General features: G+C 38.0%; 1 pseudogene; it reads left to right on the top strand.

The window, feature by feature from the left end:
• The first annotated feature begins 18,431 nt into the window (after window positions 1-18,431).
• On the top strand, window positions 18,432-19,298 carry LOC149226666 (uncharacterized; annotated as a pseudogene).
• Window positions 19,299-21,393: the final 2,095 nt, after the last annotated feature.

The following is a 21,393-nucleotide window of genomic DNA, read 5'->3' as shown; positions in this document are numbered from 1 at the left end:
ATTTGTAATCTGCTCATTTGCTACTGAGATCAATAAAGTGTCCTAGCCATTGGAGCAAAGCTCAGAGATGTAGCCCAAGAGGGGTGAAATACATTCTCACTTGTTGGTTTCTTCTCTACATGTTTATCACATTGAGTTGCATATGAATTTGTTTCACTTTTAAGTTCATGTGAAATCTTAACCACTCATCTTTGAAGAAGTTGCAAAACTAATTTTACAGTTAAAGACCCAAGTTTATCACTCTTGCAATGTGTCAAAGGATGATCGAAGTTTCATTTTCATATCATGTGGCAACAGAGCAGGTTAGACCAGATTGCAATTATGGGTGAAAGTTTGCAGCGTGCAAGGCTCCTAGAACTGGAGGAGATGAATTCTTCACTGCAAGTGGAGAACATGGAATTGAGAAGTTTGCTCGAAGCAGCAGAGAATGAAAAGAAGAAATTACGCCTTATGTTGCAAAATGTCATTGAAGATAAATTTGGGGAATTTTTAGCTACATAAGCTTACCCCAAGACTAAACAAGTTTGTTTTCATGGAATGGTTGTGGATTATACTAGGTTGTGCCATATGAAGAACACTGCTTACATGTTAAATCAAAAGAGTGGTTTTCTTGAGTCTTCATCTACCACTGCATCTACAAAAGAGAAGGAGGAGGAGATGTCTAAGATTCAAGAGGACGACCAAGATTCGTAAGTAGAAAAGGAGGTAAAAGTTACTTCTTATTCAATTTATTCTCTTGATAATGATCATGCTTCTTTTGCATCATTCGAAGAACATACCAAGGGTATTGGTATGAAATTGTTGACCAAAATGGGATGCAATGGTAAGGGTTTTGGAATCCATGGTCATGGAATTATTAATCCCATTTAGGTAAGAGCACAAACTCGACATGAAGGATTGGGATATGTCCAAGAATACGTTGGAGAATACTCCAAAGATGCAAGGTCAAATAATTCAGCATGTGTGAAATTTGTGAATAAAGAACTCCTACAAGATGAAGGAGAATCAGGTCATGATGATGATGTTGAAGGAAACACATCTCCAAAGAGATATGACCACTTCCAAGGAAGAACCAAGTCAATTTCTAATCAACAATCAAGTTGTCTTTTCCAGACTTATAAGCCAAAGGACAACCATAAGAGGTATAAGTGCCCTGATTATTCAAAGGCTTTGTATGATTACAAACAAAATGATGATTGAATAACATGTTGTGGAACGCTTTTCCTTGCACTTTTTTTCAAGAACCTAACCATTGTGTAGCTAAGTGCCACAAAAGGAAAGCATTAATCAAGAAAATGAACATGTAAATTGGAAGTGAGACCAAGAAGGAAAATTCTCATCCAAATTCAAAGACCTCTTTGCCTAGGAAAGCTCACAAAAATTTTTGCATGCATTGCAATATAAGTGGGCATTGGATAGAAAAGTGTTGGAAGTTGCATCCACATCTTCATCCAAAGAAGGACAAACATGTAATGCAATCACCTAAGAAGGAGAAGGTAGAGGAATGTGTAAGGCATTCCATAATCATTTCAGAAGCAGTTCCAGAAGGAAGTGAAGTGCAGAAAGAATGTTCCCTAGCATGTTTGGGTAAGAAATGGTTGGACTATTTGTCTAATTAAAGGCTACATTTTTTTTGTATTTCACATGTTGCATATCCCCATATTTGGGTATTTTGTAAAAGTGATGTTTGTGAATAAATCACTTATATGCAACAATGTTTTCTTTGGCATTATTATCCTATTTTGGTTTGTTGATGAGTCAATTTGTATGGAATTTGAAAAGTCGAATTTATTCCATATTGGAAAAAAAATTCCTTCATGGATATTGTTGTAAGCATCCTAAATTTTGGGATGAGCAGTTGCATCACATTCAGTATGCTACAATTGTATCAAGCACTCACTTACACAAGTATTTCCATGTGAAGCTTGTTTGAGTTATTTTCCAAACTCTTTTTGGATTTGATCTTTGGTAAAGATTATGTAGAGGATGGCCATAGAAATATGGACAAAGCCAAGCATTTTATTGAACAAATGCATCTAATGCATCTAAGAGTACAAGTGTAGCTTGAGGACAACAAAACAAAGTACAAATCATTGCCGGACAAATAAAAAGTTGATCATGATTTCCAAGTGGAAGGTCAAGTTTGATTTCAACAAGGAAAGACTTCAAGGTGAAGATCGTATGAGACGCCAAGGAAAGATGGTCGGGAAGAGAATGTTGAGATTCCATCCATTGAAATTTTTTCTCCTAATCATTTAGATGAACTGCAGCAAGTCACAATTCTTGACAGGAGGAAAAGGACTTCACACAAAGGCAATGTGGAGTACCTTCAAGTAGGGGCTCAAAGGCACCAACACAAGAAGAGCAAGAAGGATTGAGATCTATAAAGAAAAGGATTTGTTTCCTCACTTAATGTTTGAGTGAAGACAGACTTTTGGAGGTCCAAAAGGTCCTAATGGGGAGGTCTGATCCGAAGATCAAAAATAGGCTTAAAATGAAAGTGCCGAGAATCTCTTGAAATTGGCACCAGATTCTAGTGTTCATTGTCCTGATTCCAACACTACTTAAATCACCTCAATTTGACATCGTATGAGGAAGTTATGATGTTCTGAAGTTTTTTCCCAACAAAAAAAAGTCAACTTGTAGGGTTGGCTAGGTTGTTGATTGGGCAAACCATACACTGATGTCAGCAGGTAAATGGGCAAGAACAATGGTTAGTACAAACCAATTTAGGCTCGACAAGTGGCAATACCATACATGCAGTGTTGGTGCATTTTTATTGGCTTCTTGGTTTGAGGTGGCCCAATCATGAGGCGCCACATGGCCTAATGAGAGGGCGCCACATGGCCCTCAGTTTTCATGCCAAAATATTTATGGGTTTACCATTTGACCATACCAGATTCGACCCCGTGAACTCACCGCTATAACTCCCACATATTATTGTTACGTCATGGCTACAAGACTTAACCATACATGGGTGGCAATTTTATTTAATGCCAATTAGCAAGGCGGTTTGGGGAAGGGGCAAGGCACATGGGCCCATCCCATGGTCTTACATTCACCATGTGATCGGTGGAAGAAGGGAGTGGGTTCGGGCAGTTAAGCCCTGACCCGGGCCTATGACACCCATACAACTAAAGGCAAGGTGGAAGTGGTGGGGCTGGGCGATTAGCAATAACACCCGATCGTGTCAAATGCCACATGACCTATGGTGCACAACGAAGGAGATACCAAGGGTGGGAAGTTAGCCCCAGTCTCCGACCATCTTAAAATCCACACAACCCATACCAACAGAGCAGGGGCTTAGACATTCGGGGCAGGTGGTTAGCTTGGCCCCCAACCATATGTGGCAATGTGACTGCCCATAGGGGCCAAAATTTTGGTGCTTAAGGGTTATGGTGCGATTTAATTGTTTGAAAAATTGCACCATTTGCAGTGAAATCAATGTTGGTCCTAGGTGAAATTGTTGGTCGGTGGTCTATGAAAGGGACGAACTCATTGCCCAGATTATCAGTTTTTCCATTCTGCAGGATAGTTAGTAGGAAAAACTTCCAGGAGGCATAACTTGGTGGATTTTCAGTCTTTTGGAGCTCAAGAAGAGCCTAGATAGGGGCTTTTGAGTGTTTTGAACTCAATGGAAGCATTATATTTCTAATTTGAGAATTGTATGATGGGGTTTTTGCATATTCAAGTCCTTTATTGTTATAGACAGAGAGAGTTTTGACGATAGATAGAGGCTTATTTGAGCATAGAAAGAGCCTAGATAGGGGTTTTCAAGCCTTTCGGTTACATCTGCAGCAGTTGTTACATCAGTAGACCAACTATTTTCAGTATTTTATCAATTTGATTATGGGAAAAACCCTTTCCAACACTTCATTGTGAAGTAGTTGTGTGTTTATGCTTTTTTATTTCAAGTGGAGTACAAGGACCTATTGTGAGAGAGTCCTTTTTCTATTGACACAATCATGACTTGTTGTAGAGAGTCATTTTTTTAGTGACAATTCTTTGTATAATAATGTTATTTTGTAGGAGAAACAATACCACTCCAAGATTCAACAATTTGTAATGTGATCATTTGTTGTTGAGATCAATAAAGCGACCTAGCCATTGGAATAGGGCCCGAAGGCATAGCCCAGGAGGGGTGACCTCCATTATCACTTTCTGGTTTCTTCTCTACATGTTTATCACATTGAGTTGCATATGGATTTGTTTCACTTTTAAGTTCATCTGAAATATTAACCACTCGTCTTTGAAGAAGTTGCAAAACTAATTTTACATTTAAATAAGCAAGTTTATCATGCTTGGAAAGTGTCAGAGGATGATCGAAGTTTCATTTTCAGATCAATATTTGTCCACTACACTATAGTTATAGCTATTTCTGATCATTTTAATAAATAATTTATTTGTGTGTTCTCTTTTTCTCTTGGCATTCGAGTTTCATAGATCTTGGGGCCCCAAGATCTGGATCAGGTATCAAAGCGAGTTGCAACTCCATTGCAACTAGGGTTTGAAACAAGTTTTGCTTTAAGCTACATAATTTGGTGATCAATTCCTACAAAATCAATAAAAATTATTCTTAGAGAAGGAAATCGAGATTAGAAGGAAGAGGAGAATAAAAGTAGGGGAATATTCATTCCTTGTTGGATTCAATCATTGTGTGATTGAACCAATCCCTATTTAATGAAATTTGGAACACTCTTTTTTCTTTGCAACCCAAAATTTGATCATTCTTTCTCTACATATGGTTGTAAACCCTTCCTTGACACCCTTGGATACCCTTGTTCATATTAGAAAGCACCTGTTGGATCATGTAATTTTTCCTTATTATTCTTATGGTGGTATTCTCAACTAAGGTGGTCTTTGCAAGTCAATGGCATATTGGTAGTCATTCATATTATGACCAAGCATATCTAGGTAGTTGTCTAGGGTTAAAATTCATTCGACATGGGGCGAAGTAAGAAACAACTTAGAAACTCAAAAAATTTTGCTAGTGATTCTGACTTAGAACTTCATCCAAAGGTGGGTAATCTGATCAATCTTTGATGCTAGAAAATGAGGATTTCAAAATGAAGCTAAGATAGAGATCAATGTGAACCTGTGGATTTGCAATCATAACAACAATCACACTCCAAGAAAAAAAGGCTCAAAGAATCGGTTTCTGATGAGCTTGGGAATTTTATTTCTTTCAAAGATAATAATGTGAAAAACGTGTTAAACATGCCGCAAACCAAATGCAAAGTGATATGAACTAGCCTGCACCTCATCTTGGAAGATAATTATACATTTAATTCTACCAACATAAGAGAATTAACCACCTGCAATAGTGATGTGTACTCTTTAAACCACAATCAACCTCCTCTTAGTGAAGTGGTGAAATTCCTATAGACGACAATGGTTGACAAAGTGAAGCTCTTAGAAGTATACCTTAGGGTATTACATGAATTTTCCAATACAAATATGGGGGTGGTTGTCACCACGACAAATGACAAAGTCGCATCCCTTAACAAATTTCCTATAGCATAGAAGAAAAACTTGGCTCCTTACATTCCAATGAAAAATATAATCGACATGTCTATGAGAAATGAAATCGTTAGGTTTTGATCCTAACCCATTTATTAATGTAATAAGCCCAATAGGCCCTATAAGAGTCATGATTAGTTAGTTTAATAAATAAAGTTGTATGATTTATAAGTGGTTGACCCACATTATAAAAAAAGGGACCACAATTAGTTATAACAAGACATAGCTATAAAATAAAGGGGTTAACCTACATTATGCAAGGGACCATGAGTAATTAGGATTTTGGGTCTCAGGAAACTATATATTGTCGAAGATAGTAAGGCAAGTATCATCTTGTGTTGTGTAATTGACCTCTGATCTACTAGAGGTTTCCCCATCAAAGAGGCAAGTGAACATTATTTTTGTTGATCTTAATAAAATATTTCCATTGCTATCATCTCATTACGTTATTTTCCATGGTATCTCTGGCATATTTCACACTTTTGATATTTTTTGTAGGTGAAGCGTACTACAAGTGGGATCAAAGAACTTTCCTAGGCCAGTTGTACCCCTAGTTTTAGCAACAACAAAAAAATAGGCTAGAGACGTGTTCCAACGTCTTTAAACTATAGATATTTTTCGTTACATGGATCAACCTATGGTTGAGGAAGAATACATGTAGGAACTATAATAGGTGGTCACGTCTATTGGACTCTCTTGTAACCCTTGTTGGTACCCCTTCGAGTAGTAGTGCATTAGAAAGCCCTTGTACATGGATTGCACTTCCACGTACCTCTGGTATATTGGAAGCCCCACAAGAATACCCTGAAACCAATGTTAGATAAGTCGTTGTTCATCTTGCTGCTACAATACACCAAGAACAACACTCAGGGATATAACTCACACGTACCTAGGATAGTCGGGTAGTATGGCTAAGGGCATGGTCAATCCTCCTTAGTCAATTCTCTAAAATATTGGGCTGAGTACTATTGTTATACCCCTGACATATATAATGATTTATAGCACCTAACTCTCCTTATTACCATAGTTCCCTCACTTCCTGCTGATTGAGCATCACATTTTACAGTATCAAAAAGTTGGGGTTTTTGTCGGCTTGATCAGTTGGGACAATGAAATCCCTCCACATTTTGCAATATCCAACAGTTGGGGTTTTTGTTGTTGTAGTATTGATTGGTTGGGATGGCCAAATTTCTACACAATTTGCAATATCAAGATTTTTTTATTTCTATTGCCGCAATATTATTAGCTAGGAGTAAAACTCTACTTGCAAGAGACCTAGCCCACAAGATTCAGGATGACAAGTTGATCGCAGTGATACCATCCGCTAGTAAGCGTCCATTTTTCCCGCGGTCCCAAATTTTTCCAAGGTGCTTTCAAGTGACCTACATCAACAAACTCCTTGTCTCGCACCCATTACAACCATACTAATTTTAAGTAAACCAAATTTTTTACCTGGGAAATTGTATGGTAACTACGAGGGCTCAAGCTATGGAAAACCTCCAAAAAAAAGTGTAAGACCTCAAAGTAAGCATCACCAATAAAACCAAAGTGGCAGTTACAAAGGCCCTGGAACCCATACTACCATACATCAAGGCTAAAGGCCCCATGGGGGAGGGGAACCATGTCGATGGAAACCTAGAAGGATAATCTAGCCACCATCGATATGAGGGGTATCATCATTTCCACGAGGGTCACCAATATTCTAGCAATAAGACACCCAAGATTGACATGCGCTAATTTGACAATTCTAACCCAGCGGTATGGGTGGCACAAATGGAACAATATTTTCAACTCAACGATATTTGGGATGGTGAAACCAAACTACATGTGGGATATCTTTATTTGGACCAAGAACATTTGTAGTGGTGGCAATGGCATACAAAATGTTATGTAGGAAAGCCAACTTGGAATATGTTCTCTAAGCCATTTGTGCCCATTTTGACAGGTACTCTCACTTTATGCATTGCTTCACGAAGCTCAAACAAACTGGCACAGCCGAAGACTACATCACAACATTTGAACAACTAGTCATCCAGACCAAGGCCCTAGGTGATGCCTTATATATGGAATGTTTCTTCAGTGGCCTCAAGGAAGCCATCGAGGCACATGTTAGAATGCATCAACCGGTTACTTGGTTGGACTCCTGCCACAAATATTTAGATGCAGAAACTGTTATTAATGCCCAATATAGTCATCTTTCATTCACATCAAAGGTACTTCTCACCCCTGATAATGGCCACACCCCAACCCTTAAGGTGAAAAAGGCGTCACCAACAGAAATGTTTGAAAGGAGAAGACAAGGACTATGTTACTATTGTGATGACAAATATTTCCCAAGCCAAAAAGGCAAGGAACCAAAGTTCTTTCATAATGACATGATTGAAAATAGCCCAGACAATGAGGCCCAACCCGCTGAAGTGTTTGGGGAGGATGCAGTGGAATCCCTAGATGCTAAAGCAGATACTACAACGACACCTTATGAACTGATTATATCACTCCATGCATTAGCAGGTATTTATTCTCCAAAAACACTTAAAATCAGAGGCTTTATTTAGAATCAACTAGTGGTGGTATTGGTTGACAGTGGCAACATGCATAATTTTTTCCATAAACCGTTTGTTGAGTCCATGCATTGTTTTGTGAGGGTAGTATCGAATTTTCAGGTCCTTATAGCTGATAGGGGGACCATGAAATATGAAGGATGTCATGAGAACATAAAGATCCAAATGGGGACTATCACCTTAAAACACACATGTTTTCCATTGAAATGGAAGGTTGTGACATAGTACTCAAAGTTGAATGACTTCGAACATTGCACCCTATTACCATGGACTTCTAAGAGATATATATGAGCTTCAAATAGAATGGACACACTCATATGCTTCATGTGATCTAGGAAGGTGCTCGTACTATCATCAACTCACTTAGAATGGAGAAGCTTTTAAAAATGAGACACCATGGGGTAGTTTCTCAATTCAATGCAATCCAAACCATTGAATCAAGCCTTGCCAACATTCATCTAGATCTACAAAAGGTGTTGAGTCACCATCAACAAGTGTTTGAAAAACCCAAGGAACTACCCCCTTCTCAAGGTGAGCATGATCATAGAATGCATTTGATTCTGGGTATCCAGTTTCCTAATGTCCACCTCTATGGGTATCAATTCGCACAAAAGAATGAGATTGATAAGATTATTAAGGAGCTACTAGAAGCAGGCGTGATTCATCCCAACAATAGCCCTTATTTGTCCCTAGTGTTCAAGGTCTTAAATAAAGATGGGGAGTAGGACATGTATCCCGACTTCAGGGCCCTCAACAAGCTCACCATCAAGGATAAGTTTCCTATTCCAGTATTCAATGATCTCCTTGATGAACTCCATGGCGCCCAATTCTTTACCAAGTTGGATCTTCATTCGAGCTATCACCAAATCAGAATGAAAGTACTAGACATTCCCAAGACAACTTTCAAAACCCATGAAGGTCACTATGAATTTTTGGTTATTCCCTTTGGTATTTTTAATTCCCTGTCCACTTTTCAAAGTCTCATGAATCACCTTCACAAGCCATATCTCAGAAATTTTGTCCTGGTATTTTTGTAGAAAATATGGTGATAGAATTGCAACTACTCAAGAAGTTTAATATAAAATCAAGAGACACGATTCTACTCTACTAATCTGCATAATTTAATTCACAATTTAGAACAACATTCACAAACATGAAATAAGAAAAACCACACATGCACAATATCTTTCTAGGGGAACCCAACTGGGAAAAACCCCTGAAGCCTCTTTACATAAATGAAATGAATAGAGAATGTATTATGATTTCTTTCCCACTCTGAGCACAAACTGAAGTGAATAACCTATATCTCTGCTCAATGAGAACCTCTGACCCATACTTAGTCAAATTTATGCCTCCGCTTGAACCCCTATTTCTTTGTGCAAATCCTAAGGATTTATACCTTATTTTTTAGGAATTTTCCACTAATTGATTGCATAATTACCTAGGTTTGATCATCTGACTGCATGCAACACCTATATACTCAAATTAGTTTACAACTACTTGTTACAGTGCCTTGGAATCTCCACCAAAGATAAGGAACTCGAATTCCTTGCATGTAGTAGTTATTTTGAGCTGATTGATCAATTAACTAGATGATCACTAAGTTAGACTATTGTCCCACCACACAACTAACCTTCCACTAGTTCCGTTAACTTTTAGAAATATTTTAACTCAACACAACTAGATATAACTGAACTGGATTACTAAAATTTAGCAATCACACATGCTTAACTAAACTCCAAGCCCTCTAACTCGAATTTACTAAGCTAAATGAGTGACAAGAGCCATGTCACACAAGTTAACTACCTCCAAGTTGTTTGCTAATGTGGAAATTCGAATTTTCTCAATTTGACCAAGGCAAAGTCAAATTGAGACTTTCTTACTACACTTCTCAACACTCCCTCTTAGCAAGAAAGAGATTATCAACCACCCCTATCTTGCACCTGTGGAATTCAAACTTCCCTCTTGACAAGGCCTTTGTTAGGATTTCATCATCTTATTCCTCTGTTAGAATGTATTGTAGCAACACTATTCGCTTCTACACACAGTCCTGTAAATGATGATACCAAATATCTATATGCTTGGATCGATCATGAAATACTGGATTCTCAGAGAGCTCAGTGAAACTATGATTATCACAATATTTCACAGTTGGATCCATCATCTAACCAAACAGTCCCAGAAGTATCTTTCTAATCCAGATCGCCTCACATGTTGCCTGACTTGCAGCCATGTAATTTTCTTCTGCCAAGCTGAGCACCACATATCTCTACTTCCTTCTATATCAGTAAACCGTTGCAGACCCAACAATGAAAATTCCACCTGATGTAATCTTTCGGTTAAATGGACTCCCTGACTAATCTACATTTGTGAAGCCACACAACTCCACTCACTATGTCTGTCTATACTGCAATCCATATCAGGTAGTGCCTCTTATAGTACCGTAAAACATGCTTTTTTGTCTTCGAATATAATTTTGTCGGCCTAACCATAGATTGGATCATCTAGTTGACTGCATAACACATATATGGTACTTTGTTCACAATATACATCAGTGAACCCACTAGTTGTCAATAAATGGTAGCATTAACCTCTTCACCTGAAGTGGCATTCTCCTTTCTCCAGTTGGTCGTTAGAGGTGTCTCCATGGGCTTACAACGCTTCATGCAAAATCTTTGCAGTATCTCATTGTCATACTTGCTTTGAGACACAAAAAAATCCCCATCACCTTGCCATGCTTCTAGCCCAAGGAAGTAGTGCATGAGACCCATGTCCTTCATGTCAAATTCGCTTGCAAAATCCTCCTTGCAAGAGTTGATAAGTTACTCATCACTTGTTAATATTAAATCATCAACATATAAATAGTGATAAACAATCGACCTTCTACCAAAATATGACAGAGGTTTGCATCCACTTCACTTTTAGTGAAGCCCAAACCAGTGAGATAATTGTCGATCCTGGTGTACCATGCTCGGGGTGCCTGTTTGAGACCGCATAGTGCTCGCTTGAGTCTACACACATGAGACTCCTGATAAAATGTCTCAAAACATTCTAGTTGCTCTATGTATACTTCCTCCTCAATAACACCATTGATAAATGTTATTTTTATATCCATCTGATGGATCTTACACCCCATCTGTGTAGCCAATGAAAGAATTGATCAAATGGATGAATACCTTGCTACATGAGAAAAGGTTTCCTCATAGTCAGTTCCCTTAACTTGAGAGAATCATTTGGCCAAAAATTTGACCTTATACTTATCTATGCTTATTTCTACTACATGCTTAACCTTGAAGATCCATCTCGAACCCACAAATAATTTATTTGTTAGTCTTGGGACGACTTCCCAAACATTGTTATTCATGATGGATTCACCATTCTTCCACCATTGCATCAAATGAAATAGGTTGCTCTACTACTTCCTCAAAATAGGATGGATCAGTCTCTACAATCTCAGTCATTAGATCCATGTAGCTAGTGTACCTCTTAAGTGACCTCCTTTGCCTATGCAAATTTGAAGGAGCTCCCACATTCTCTCTCATATCCTGCACTAATCTATCAGCTTCCCTGGTTATTGTTCTACCTTTTCCAGATGTTTTTTCTTTAGTGGATGTCTCCACTCTGCCTCCTCTTTGTTCCTCCATTTGTGGTTTCTCCACAACTTCCTGAGGCTCCTCCTTTGGAGCTAAAAGCTCCTCTTCTAGTGGGATCTAAAGCTCCCTCTCAAGAGAGCACCACATCGCTTTCTCCTCATCAAACTTTACATCCCTTCACACAACTGTCATTCTGAGGGAAGGTAAGTACACACGGTAATTATGTGGAGTTTCAATGTAAGCCACAAAAACTCCCAACACTATTGTTGGCTCAAGATTCTTCCTCGAATCTTTAGAGACATGGAATTAAACAGAGGCTCCAAATATTCTAAAGTGAGACACATCCAAATTTCTCCCCAAGAAAGCCTCCTCTGGTGTAATCATACCAAGAATCTGATGAGGACTCTGGTTCTGCAAGTATATTATTGTGTTACATGCCTCTGCCACAAATGCAGTAGTAGGCCTTGGTCATGTAGCATATCTCTCGTAGTTCCCACAATGTTATGGTTCTTTCTCTCATCTACCCCATTCAGTTGTGGGTTGTGGGGTGTCGTCAACTCTCTTCGAATGCCTTCTTTGGCACATAAATCCTTTAAGTTATTCGAAACATACTCACCTCCATTGTCATTCATGAGAGCCTTCACCTTCTTCTCGGTCTCTTTATCAACTAGTGCCTTGAATTCTACAAACTTTGAGCATGTCTCATCCTTCTTCCTCATGAAGAATATCCAACACTTCCTTGAAAAATCATCAATAAAAATAACAAAATATTTATGTCTGGCAATGGAGGTTCTCGAGAAAGGTCCACAAACATGAGAGTGGACTCTTTCCAAGACTGCATGTGATTTTTTGTCTCGATCATCGAATGTGGGTTTTATATACTTCCCCAAGGTACAACCTTTTTAGACATCCTGCCTCTCAAGTGCTCCTTTAGGGAGACTAGTGGTTATTTGCTGCATAATTTTCAAGATGCCATGATGCAAATGGCCCAATATCTAGTGCTAGAGTTCACCAACATCATGACTCTGCACTTTCTTCGCCTCACTGCTTAATGCAACACAATCTTCCACATCAATTTTATACAGGTTCTTCACATGAACCCCAATCTGCTTCACCTATCCAGTGGTTGTGTCTCAGGAATTATTTCCCTTTGTTGAAGATCACATCCTAACCACGGTCTTCCAAAACTACTACAAATATAAGGTTCTTCTTTAGGCCTGGTACAAACATGACATATTTGACGTGAAAGGGGGATCCTAACTCCCTATTAAAGGTTACTGTGCCAATCTTGGTAACACTGTACCTTCCGCCATCCCGAATCTCAATATGCATATGGAGATATTTCTCCTCCACCTCACTTAAAAAATATCTACACCCTGTCATGTGGAACAAGGCACCTAAGTCAAGTACCACACTCTCCCCATCATAGTGCTAGCCATGTATGAAATAAGAGTGAATTCAAGCTCAAACTATGAAGCCAAAGCTTCACCTATTGCTCCTCCTGAGTTCTTCTTTCTAGACCTTTTGTGTGGACACTTTGTAGCATAATGCCTGAATTCATAACAATTGAAGCATTTTATTTGGGACAAGTCTTTATTCTTTTCCCCTTGGTTGGATTCTGGTTTGGTTTGAGATTTCTTCTATTTTCCCTTCTTCCCCTTTCTAACCAATGTAAAATTTTCTTCATCCTCTCCCTTGGATGAGGTTTCATCTCTGGTATTATGCATGATCTCTTTTTGTACCAAATTGGATCACAAGCATTCCCAATTCAGTAGTTTCTCCCTCCCGTTCATCGAGTCCTGGTAGTTATGTCAGCTTTTGAGAAGGCCTAGAAGAGCTAGGCTCACCAGGTCATCATCTGCAATATCCACACCAACCCTTCCAAGCTCATCCCGAACTTGTGTAAATTTGGTGAGATACTACAGAATAATGTCATTCTTCTGCATCTTGATGTTTCAAAGTCTGTATTTGAGGCCCAGTTTTCTATGGTCACTATTATTCTTGAATAGCTATATCATTGGCTTCCACATTGCGAAAAGAGTTTCTTTCCTATGGATATTTGAAACAATATGGTCTTGCACTCCCTCCAAGATTATTCTCCTTGCCTTGGCTACATCTTTCTTCCATTGATCTAGGTTTTGGGCATCAACTGATCCTTGTTTTGTAATCTTTATCTTGACACATTCCAACAATTTGTTGTCATCAAGCACTGCCTCCATGCGATCCTTCCATGTAATGAAATTTGAGTTTCCCTCCAAGGCATACTCTAATCTCATCTCGTTGAAGGTCATTTTCCTAACTCTCAAGAGATCTTGCTACACTGAAATTAAAAATTTGAACCTCCTAAGGAAAAGCTTTCAAATTCTTGTTCTGATGTGAATCTTTCTCTAATACCATGTAGAAAATATGGTGATAGAATTGAATCTGCTCAAGAAGTTTAATCTAAAATCAAGAGACAAAATTCTACTTTATTGATCTGCGGAATTTAATTCACAATTTATAATAACATTTGTAAACATGAAATAAGAAAAACCACACTTGCGTACTGTTTTTCTAGGGGAACCCAACTGGTAAAAACCCCTCAAGCCTCTTTGTATTAATCAAATGAATAGAGAATATATTATAATTTATTTCCTATTATGAGCACAACCTACAAGTGAATAACCTATCTCTATGCTCAATGAGAAGCTCTGACCCAAACTTAGTCAATTTCTACCTTTGTTTGAGCCCTTATTTGCTTGCACAAATCCAGAGGAATTATCCCCTATTTTTTAGGAATGTTCCTCCAATTGATTGCACAATTACTAAGGATTGATCATCTGACTGCATGTAACAACTGTACACTCAAACTTTTTTACAACTACTTGTTACACTGTCTTGGAATCTCCACCATAGCTGAGGAACTTGAATTTCCTGGCATGCACTAACTATTTTGAGTTGATTGATCAATTAAATGGATGATCACTGAGTTAGACTATTGTCCCACTACACAACTAACTTTCCACTAGTTCCATTAACTATTAGAACTAATTTAACTGAACGCAACTGGATATAATTGAACTGGATTACTAAAATTTAGCAATCACACATGCTTAACTAAACTCCAAGCCCTCTAACTTGAATTTTCTAACCTAACTGAGTGACAAGAGCCATGTCACACAAGTTAATTGCCTCCAGGTTGTCTGCTGATGTGGAAATTCAAATTTTCTCAATTTTACCAAGCAAAGTCAAATTGAGACTTTCTTGCTACACTTCTCAACATTTTTTTGATGATATACTCATCTACAACAAAACATGGGAAATACATCTTCAACATGTTGACTAGGTATTACAACTTTTGAAGGATAATAAATTATTTTTCAAATTGTCCAAGTGTTCTTTTGGAATGGAAGAGGTGGAGTACTTGGGACACATTGTGGGTCGTGAAGGAGTATGGGTGGATCCAAAAGAGATCCAAACAATGCAATATTGGCCACAACTTCATACCTTCAAAAGTCTGCGGGATTTGGGCTTCACAAGATGCTATCGTAAATTTTTCTAAAATTATGGACGCATTTCTAGACCTTTGATGAATATTCTCATGAAAAATGCATTCCTCTAGACATAAGCAACTCAACAGGCCTTCTTGGATCTCAAATAGGCTGTGTGTTCCACCCCGGTTTTGACCCTCCTAGATTTTACAAAACCCTTTGTCATTGAATGTGATGCTTAAGGGACAGACATTGGAGAAATCTTAATGCAAAAAGGTCAACCAATTTCCTTCACAAGCCAACAAATAGTTTTCAATAATTTGGGTCATTCTACTTATGAGAAAGAAATGATGGCCATCCTATATTTAGTAGAAACTTGGTGACCATACTTGCTTGGACGATGTTTCTAGATCCGAACTGACCATCATAGTCTAAAGTATTTTTTGGAGTAGCACTTATCCTCTCCGCAACAAAATAAATGGCTTACCAAAATGTTGGGATATGACTATGAGATAGTCTATAAGAAGGGTCGAGACAATGTTGTGTTTGATGCCTTGTCATGACAATTTGAGGAGGACAACACCCTCTTATCCTTATCCTTTCCCATACAATCTTGGATTGAGTAGGCACGCACCGAATGGTTTTCCCATCGAATCCAAAGGTTACAAGTGTATCCTAACCCCCCAGCGAGTTACACCTAGATAGAATATATTGTCTGATATAAGGATCGTGTGGTTCTCTCCCCTAACTCCACTCTTGAACCACACATCCTCGTAAATCTACACTCCTCACCCATCACAGGAAATTTGAGCTTTCAAAAGACTTATCATTCGAGCATGATGCTCCTTCTTTTGGGAAGGGATGAAATATGACATTTTTACATTTGTAGTTGAATGTGATGTCTTCTAGCACAACAAGGGGGGAATAGTGAAGAAACTGAGAATGTTACAACCCTTGTCGCTACCTGCTTCTATATGGAAATATGTCTCCATGGATTTCATTATAGGTCTCCCTAAATCAGGTAACAAGTTAGTCATCATGGTGGTAGTGGATCGACTCTGAAAATACGCTCATTTTTGTGCCTTACTACACCAATTCACTCCTGCTTTGGTGGCTCAAGATTTCATGGATCCAATTTTCAAACTACATGACATGCCTACTTCTATTGTGTATGATCCCGATCCCACCTTCATTAGCAATTTTTGGCAAGAGTTGTTCAATCTACATGGCACGCAACTCCAACTGAGTACAACGTATCACCCCTAGACAGATGTTCAAACTAAACCAGTAAACAAACATTTGGAGACCTACCTGTTGTGCTTTGTTTCAGATAGACAACATCAATGGGTGTAGTGGTCACCTTTAGAAGAATGGTGGTATAATACTAATTATTGTGAAGCGACCAAGATGAAACCATATGAGGTGGTGTATAGCCAACTCCCACCTTCGCCAAATTCTTATCTTCCAAGGTCTTCCAAAGTGTAGGCAGTTGATAAGCCGCTTCAAAACTAAGTTGTTTTTCTTTCTCTTTTGAAGGATAATCACCATCAAGAACAAAACTAGATGAAGCAACAAACTGACCAATATCGCTCAGAAAGGTCTTTTCAAGAGGGTGACCAAGTGTTTCGTCGACTCCATCCTTATAAGCAAACATCTCTAAAAAAAATGGCTTCCAAAAACATAGCTCCAAAATTTTATGGGCCTTATCAGGTGATTCATCGTATTGGCTCTATCGCCTACAAACTGGCACTCCCATCCACTTCAAAAATCCACCTCGTCTTCCATGTCTCTTGCCTCAAGAAATTCATGGGGCACAATTGCAAGGTATTGACCATACTTCCTAAATTGGATGAGGAAGGTTCGATTTGGATCTAATTGGAATAGGTCCTAGATTCATGGGAATGACTTCTTCATGATTGCACTATCAAGGAAGTCCTCATCTACTGCAAAGACACCTTAATAGAAGATGCGACAGGGGAACAAACAACTATTCTCTATAAATTTTCACAACTCTAGCCTTGAGGGAAAGGCTACTTCTGAAGGGGGATGACATTTTAGGGTCCGACCCTAACCCCTTTATTAATGTTTTAAGCCCAAAAAGCCCCATAGGAGTCATGATTAGTTAGTTTGATAAATAAATACGTAAACATTGTAAGTGTTTACTTGCATTATAAAAAAGGGACCACAATCGTAGTTATAATGGGAGATAAAGTGGTTAACCCGCAATATGCAAGGGACCATGAATATTTTAAGGTATTGGGTCTTAGGAAACTATATATTGTCGAAGATAGTAAGGGAAGTCTTGTCTTGGGTTGTGTAATTGAGTTGTGCTCTACTCGAGGTTTCCCCCTCAAAGAAGCAAGTGAACAATATTTGTGCAAATCTTGATAAAATAATTCCATTGTTATCATCTCATTGTGTTATTTTCTATGGTATCTATGGAATATTTCACACTTTTGATATATTTTTTTTTGTAGGTTAAGCAAACTACATAAATTATTTCCACGGGAAACTAAGTATTAATATCCCAATTGGTTCCCACCGTGAAAAATCTCCTCCTCCATAATTCCTTCTTCACCCTATGTCCATGGGCTCTGTGCCTTTATGTCAATCTAGTGGAAGATGTCTATTCGGGTTATGTCTGGTATTTCAATAACCACCAGGTGATGAAGAAAATTGGCGTCGAAAGCATTACGGGTTTTGTGACCTATCATTCAATCAATGATTTTGTTGTGTCTATTTTTAGAATTGATTCAAAGGTGCTGCATCTCATTTCGTCCATGAGGCTTGCAGTCAGAGTGCATGAGATCCATCAGTGGTGGGCACCAGATCTCAGAATTTGGTGTAGCAAATGCAAGATAATCTAACTTTTCCACCATCTTTGCCTAAAGAAAATCCATGTCACAGAGCGTGGCATTTTTTGCAGCAATATAAAGCTCTTCTAGGACCAGGGTCAGTTTGACGGTGTTCCTGACGATGTTTCTTGCATGCTCAACTGCACAAGGTCGAGCCTCAATGTTGTGGCCTCCAAACGACTCAAAACTTCACCTAACAAAGCCACAATTACGGAATAGTCTATAGGGAGACGCTTGCATACCTGAGAAAATCATGCTACTCGGGATCCCTACATAAATTTGGACTACGCTTCATCACTTGAGGCCACCAGTAGGATCGATGGCATTGTTTTCATGCAAAGCAACATAAGCATCCACAACAATGTGGCATTAGCACCCTCAAGTTACTTTGATAACGAACATATTGTAGAGCGATCAAGAATTATCGGTAGCATGGTTTCTTTCACTGGTCTCATCATCCAAGCAGCTTCAGCCCCAATTACTCAAGCGTTGTAAAAATGTGAGCATTCATATTCTTAAATTCTATTTTTAGTTATATTATAATTACATAAGTACCTCTTCAATACCCTCACCGATTCTCGCGCTAGGATTTTCTCCTTCGAGTAAAATATGAATCCAAGTTTTGTGTTGAAAACATAAAACGAACCACTGCTGAAGAAACTTCTTCCACACTCAATGTTGAGCAGACAGAATATGGAGATGACTTTGAAGATGAAATTCCACAGGTGGAAACTGAGCATAAAATGTTAAAGTATATAAAACTTTTGAACATAGTGGAAGTGGATAAGGTACTAATGAACGTGAAGGGAAAATATGTTAAGAGGATCAATGTTCATAAACAATGTGAATGGACCGATTACATGGTGTTTGTCATTGGTAGATCAAACTGGCATGTTTGAAATATTGCATAAGCCCTACCTAAGAAGGTGAAGCAAAAACAAAAATATGTTGATAGAATGATTTTACCCAGCATCGAAGGTCGTTAGGGAGGAAAATGGTTGGTCATAGATATAGGAAGCATTATAGTTTATGCACTGGATGAGAATGTTCGTGCATACTATGATTTGAAGAGTATTTAGACAAAGATTGTTAAAGGGTACCAATTAGTTATAGTTTTTGCAAGGAATTCAAAAAAAAGTTCGTCAAAGGAGGAATAACAAGAAGGAACATGTACCCCACCGAAATCTCCCAAAAAAGAATACAAGTTTGATATTGCCCCTCCACAAACCAACTGTGGGATGGGTGATGGTGTGCCTCTTAAGTATACATTATCTAACATGGATGTCCTTGCCCATGTAAAAAATTTGAACCTTGATATTGCTAAATGACCTAAAATATATGTTTCCTTATCACAAAAACAAAAGGATTCTAATTATCTTGTTAATGGATTGTACCGTGTTGACAAAGGGGCAACTTCTTAAATTTTGAACTATCTTATGTATAAATTATGCTACTACTAATTGGGGAGCTTGGCACTGAATATGGATGGCCTATTAGGTGGGATCAATCCAAGAGAATTGAAATAGGAAGCAAAAATGTGAAACTTGAGTGCTTGGAGGAAGCTTTGACAACATCTCATTAGATATTGATAATTTACAAAGATAAGCCACCATATTTCCACCAAGAACTCCGGTAAGTGAATTATCTTGAAGTCCATTTGCTAGCCCACACACTGTTAGCATCTTAGTTGGCCCACAAGCATTACAACGTATATTTATCCTCAAATATTGTTTCATCATGTTTATGGGTCATCCATAAACCCACGGTTATGGGTTAATCAAATAAAACCCTTGCCATTAAAGTCCATTTGCTAGGTCACACACCATTAGTATTACAATTGGATCACAAGAATCATAGGGTATATCTATCCTTAGAAATTTATTCATCATGGTTATGGATCATCTACAAACCTAGAATTATGGGTCAACCACAAAAACCCTTGTCTTCAACATATCTTGGTTTTGGGTCATCCACAAACCCATGGTTATGGGTCAACCATACAAAACCCTTACCTTTATTGGATCATATTCAACAAATGCCAAGAGGGATTTGGATACAATGGAGACCATTTCTTTCTAAGGGGGGAGGAGTGATCTGAATAGGAAGTGGCATCCACCCATGGAATTTACTCCTGGTATCTACCCATGGTATTGTAACTCAAGAGAGCTATAAATAATGGGCCTTACTCTGTAAAATGACATATTTTTTTCCACTGCTGTAGCTATAGCTATTTCTTATTATTTTAATAAATAATTTCTTTATGTGTTTTCTTTTACTCTCAACATTCCAATTTCTCATATCTTGAACACCCCTCCCCCCCCCACCCCCACAAGATCTAGATCATTATGGGATGTGATCCAAGAAATTGAGGGTTTTAGATGTATACCCAAACTTATATAGATGATCTCTTATATTAGTTTATCCCATCATTTCTATGGAGATATGCTCATTATACTCTAGTGATAATGATGTTTATTAACACTAATGTTGCTCTTAGAATCTCTATTCTTCACTTCTATTGTTTTCAGCCTATTCCAATGTGGCAATAGAGCTATCTAGTGTATTAGTTTTTTGTAGTGTGTGGATGAGTACCACGAAGCTAGGTGTTTTGATGTAGTTGCATTATGAATATAGTTGTTATGGGCATGCATATCTTGTTGAAGCTACAACAATTTTTCCTATGATTCATTGTGTCACATGCTTTAGTTTTAATAGATATGAGCAATAATTTGATAGCAAGATGTGGATTCATTTGAAGTATGGTCAATAAGAGTACATCAACTAAAGGTTTATTTTCATAGACATGAAATATAGATCATTTGTAAATTTGAATGGTTAAGAATTGTGTGTGGTCAATTGAATGATGGATCGTTGATTGAAAATTGAGTTCTATGTGTTTGATGCATTGATGTGCGGAAGAACCACACTGTATTGATTAAAGGTAATTATGGTGTGAAAGGTTGCACGAAAGCCACAAAACTTTGCAACTATGGCATACATATCTATGTGACTATATCATGTAGACCAAACTAATTACCATGATCAATTTATCTTAAAATTATTCCTTTCTTTGTTTTTGTACCCAATTAAGCCTAAGTGAAAAAACCATGCCGAAAAGTTAGTTTATCATTTAACTTACCCATAGCATTGTATGAGGTGCTTTGATTTAATAGACCTTGGATGGATTGAACTTGTCAACTTGAGCATCGAGTGAAGATATTCTTGATAAAACAAATATTTGAGAATTAATTATGAGTAATACATCAATATTTAGGGATCTTTTTGATTGAATAAAGGTCAAATTTCACTATGCATTGCTTATTTACTTAAATTGTGTGGATTATTGTAACCATACCAAACATAGGGACATGCCTAGAAAATTTTGTTTGTCAAT

The sequence above is a fragment of the Pinus tabuliformis genome, chromosome J (assembly GCF_031772625.1).
Source record: "Pinus tabuliformis cultivar Carrire ecotype Pingquan chromosome J, CPIR1, whole genome shotgun sequence".
Classification (NCBI taxonomy): domain Eukaryota; kingdom Viridiplantae; phylum Streptophyta; class Pinopsida; order Pinales; family Pinaceae; genus Pinus; species Pinus tabuliformis.
This window is presented reverse-complemented; position numbering and strand designations above follow the sequence as displayed.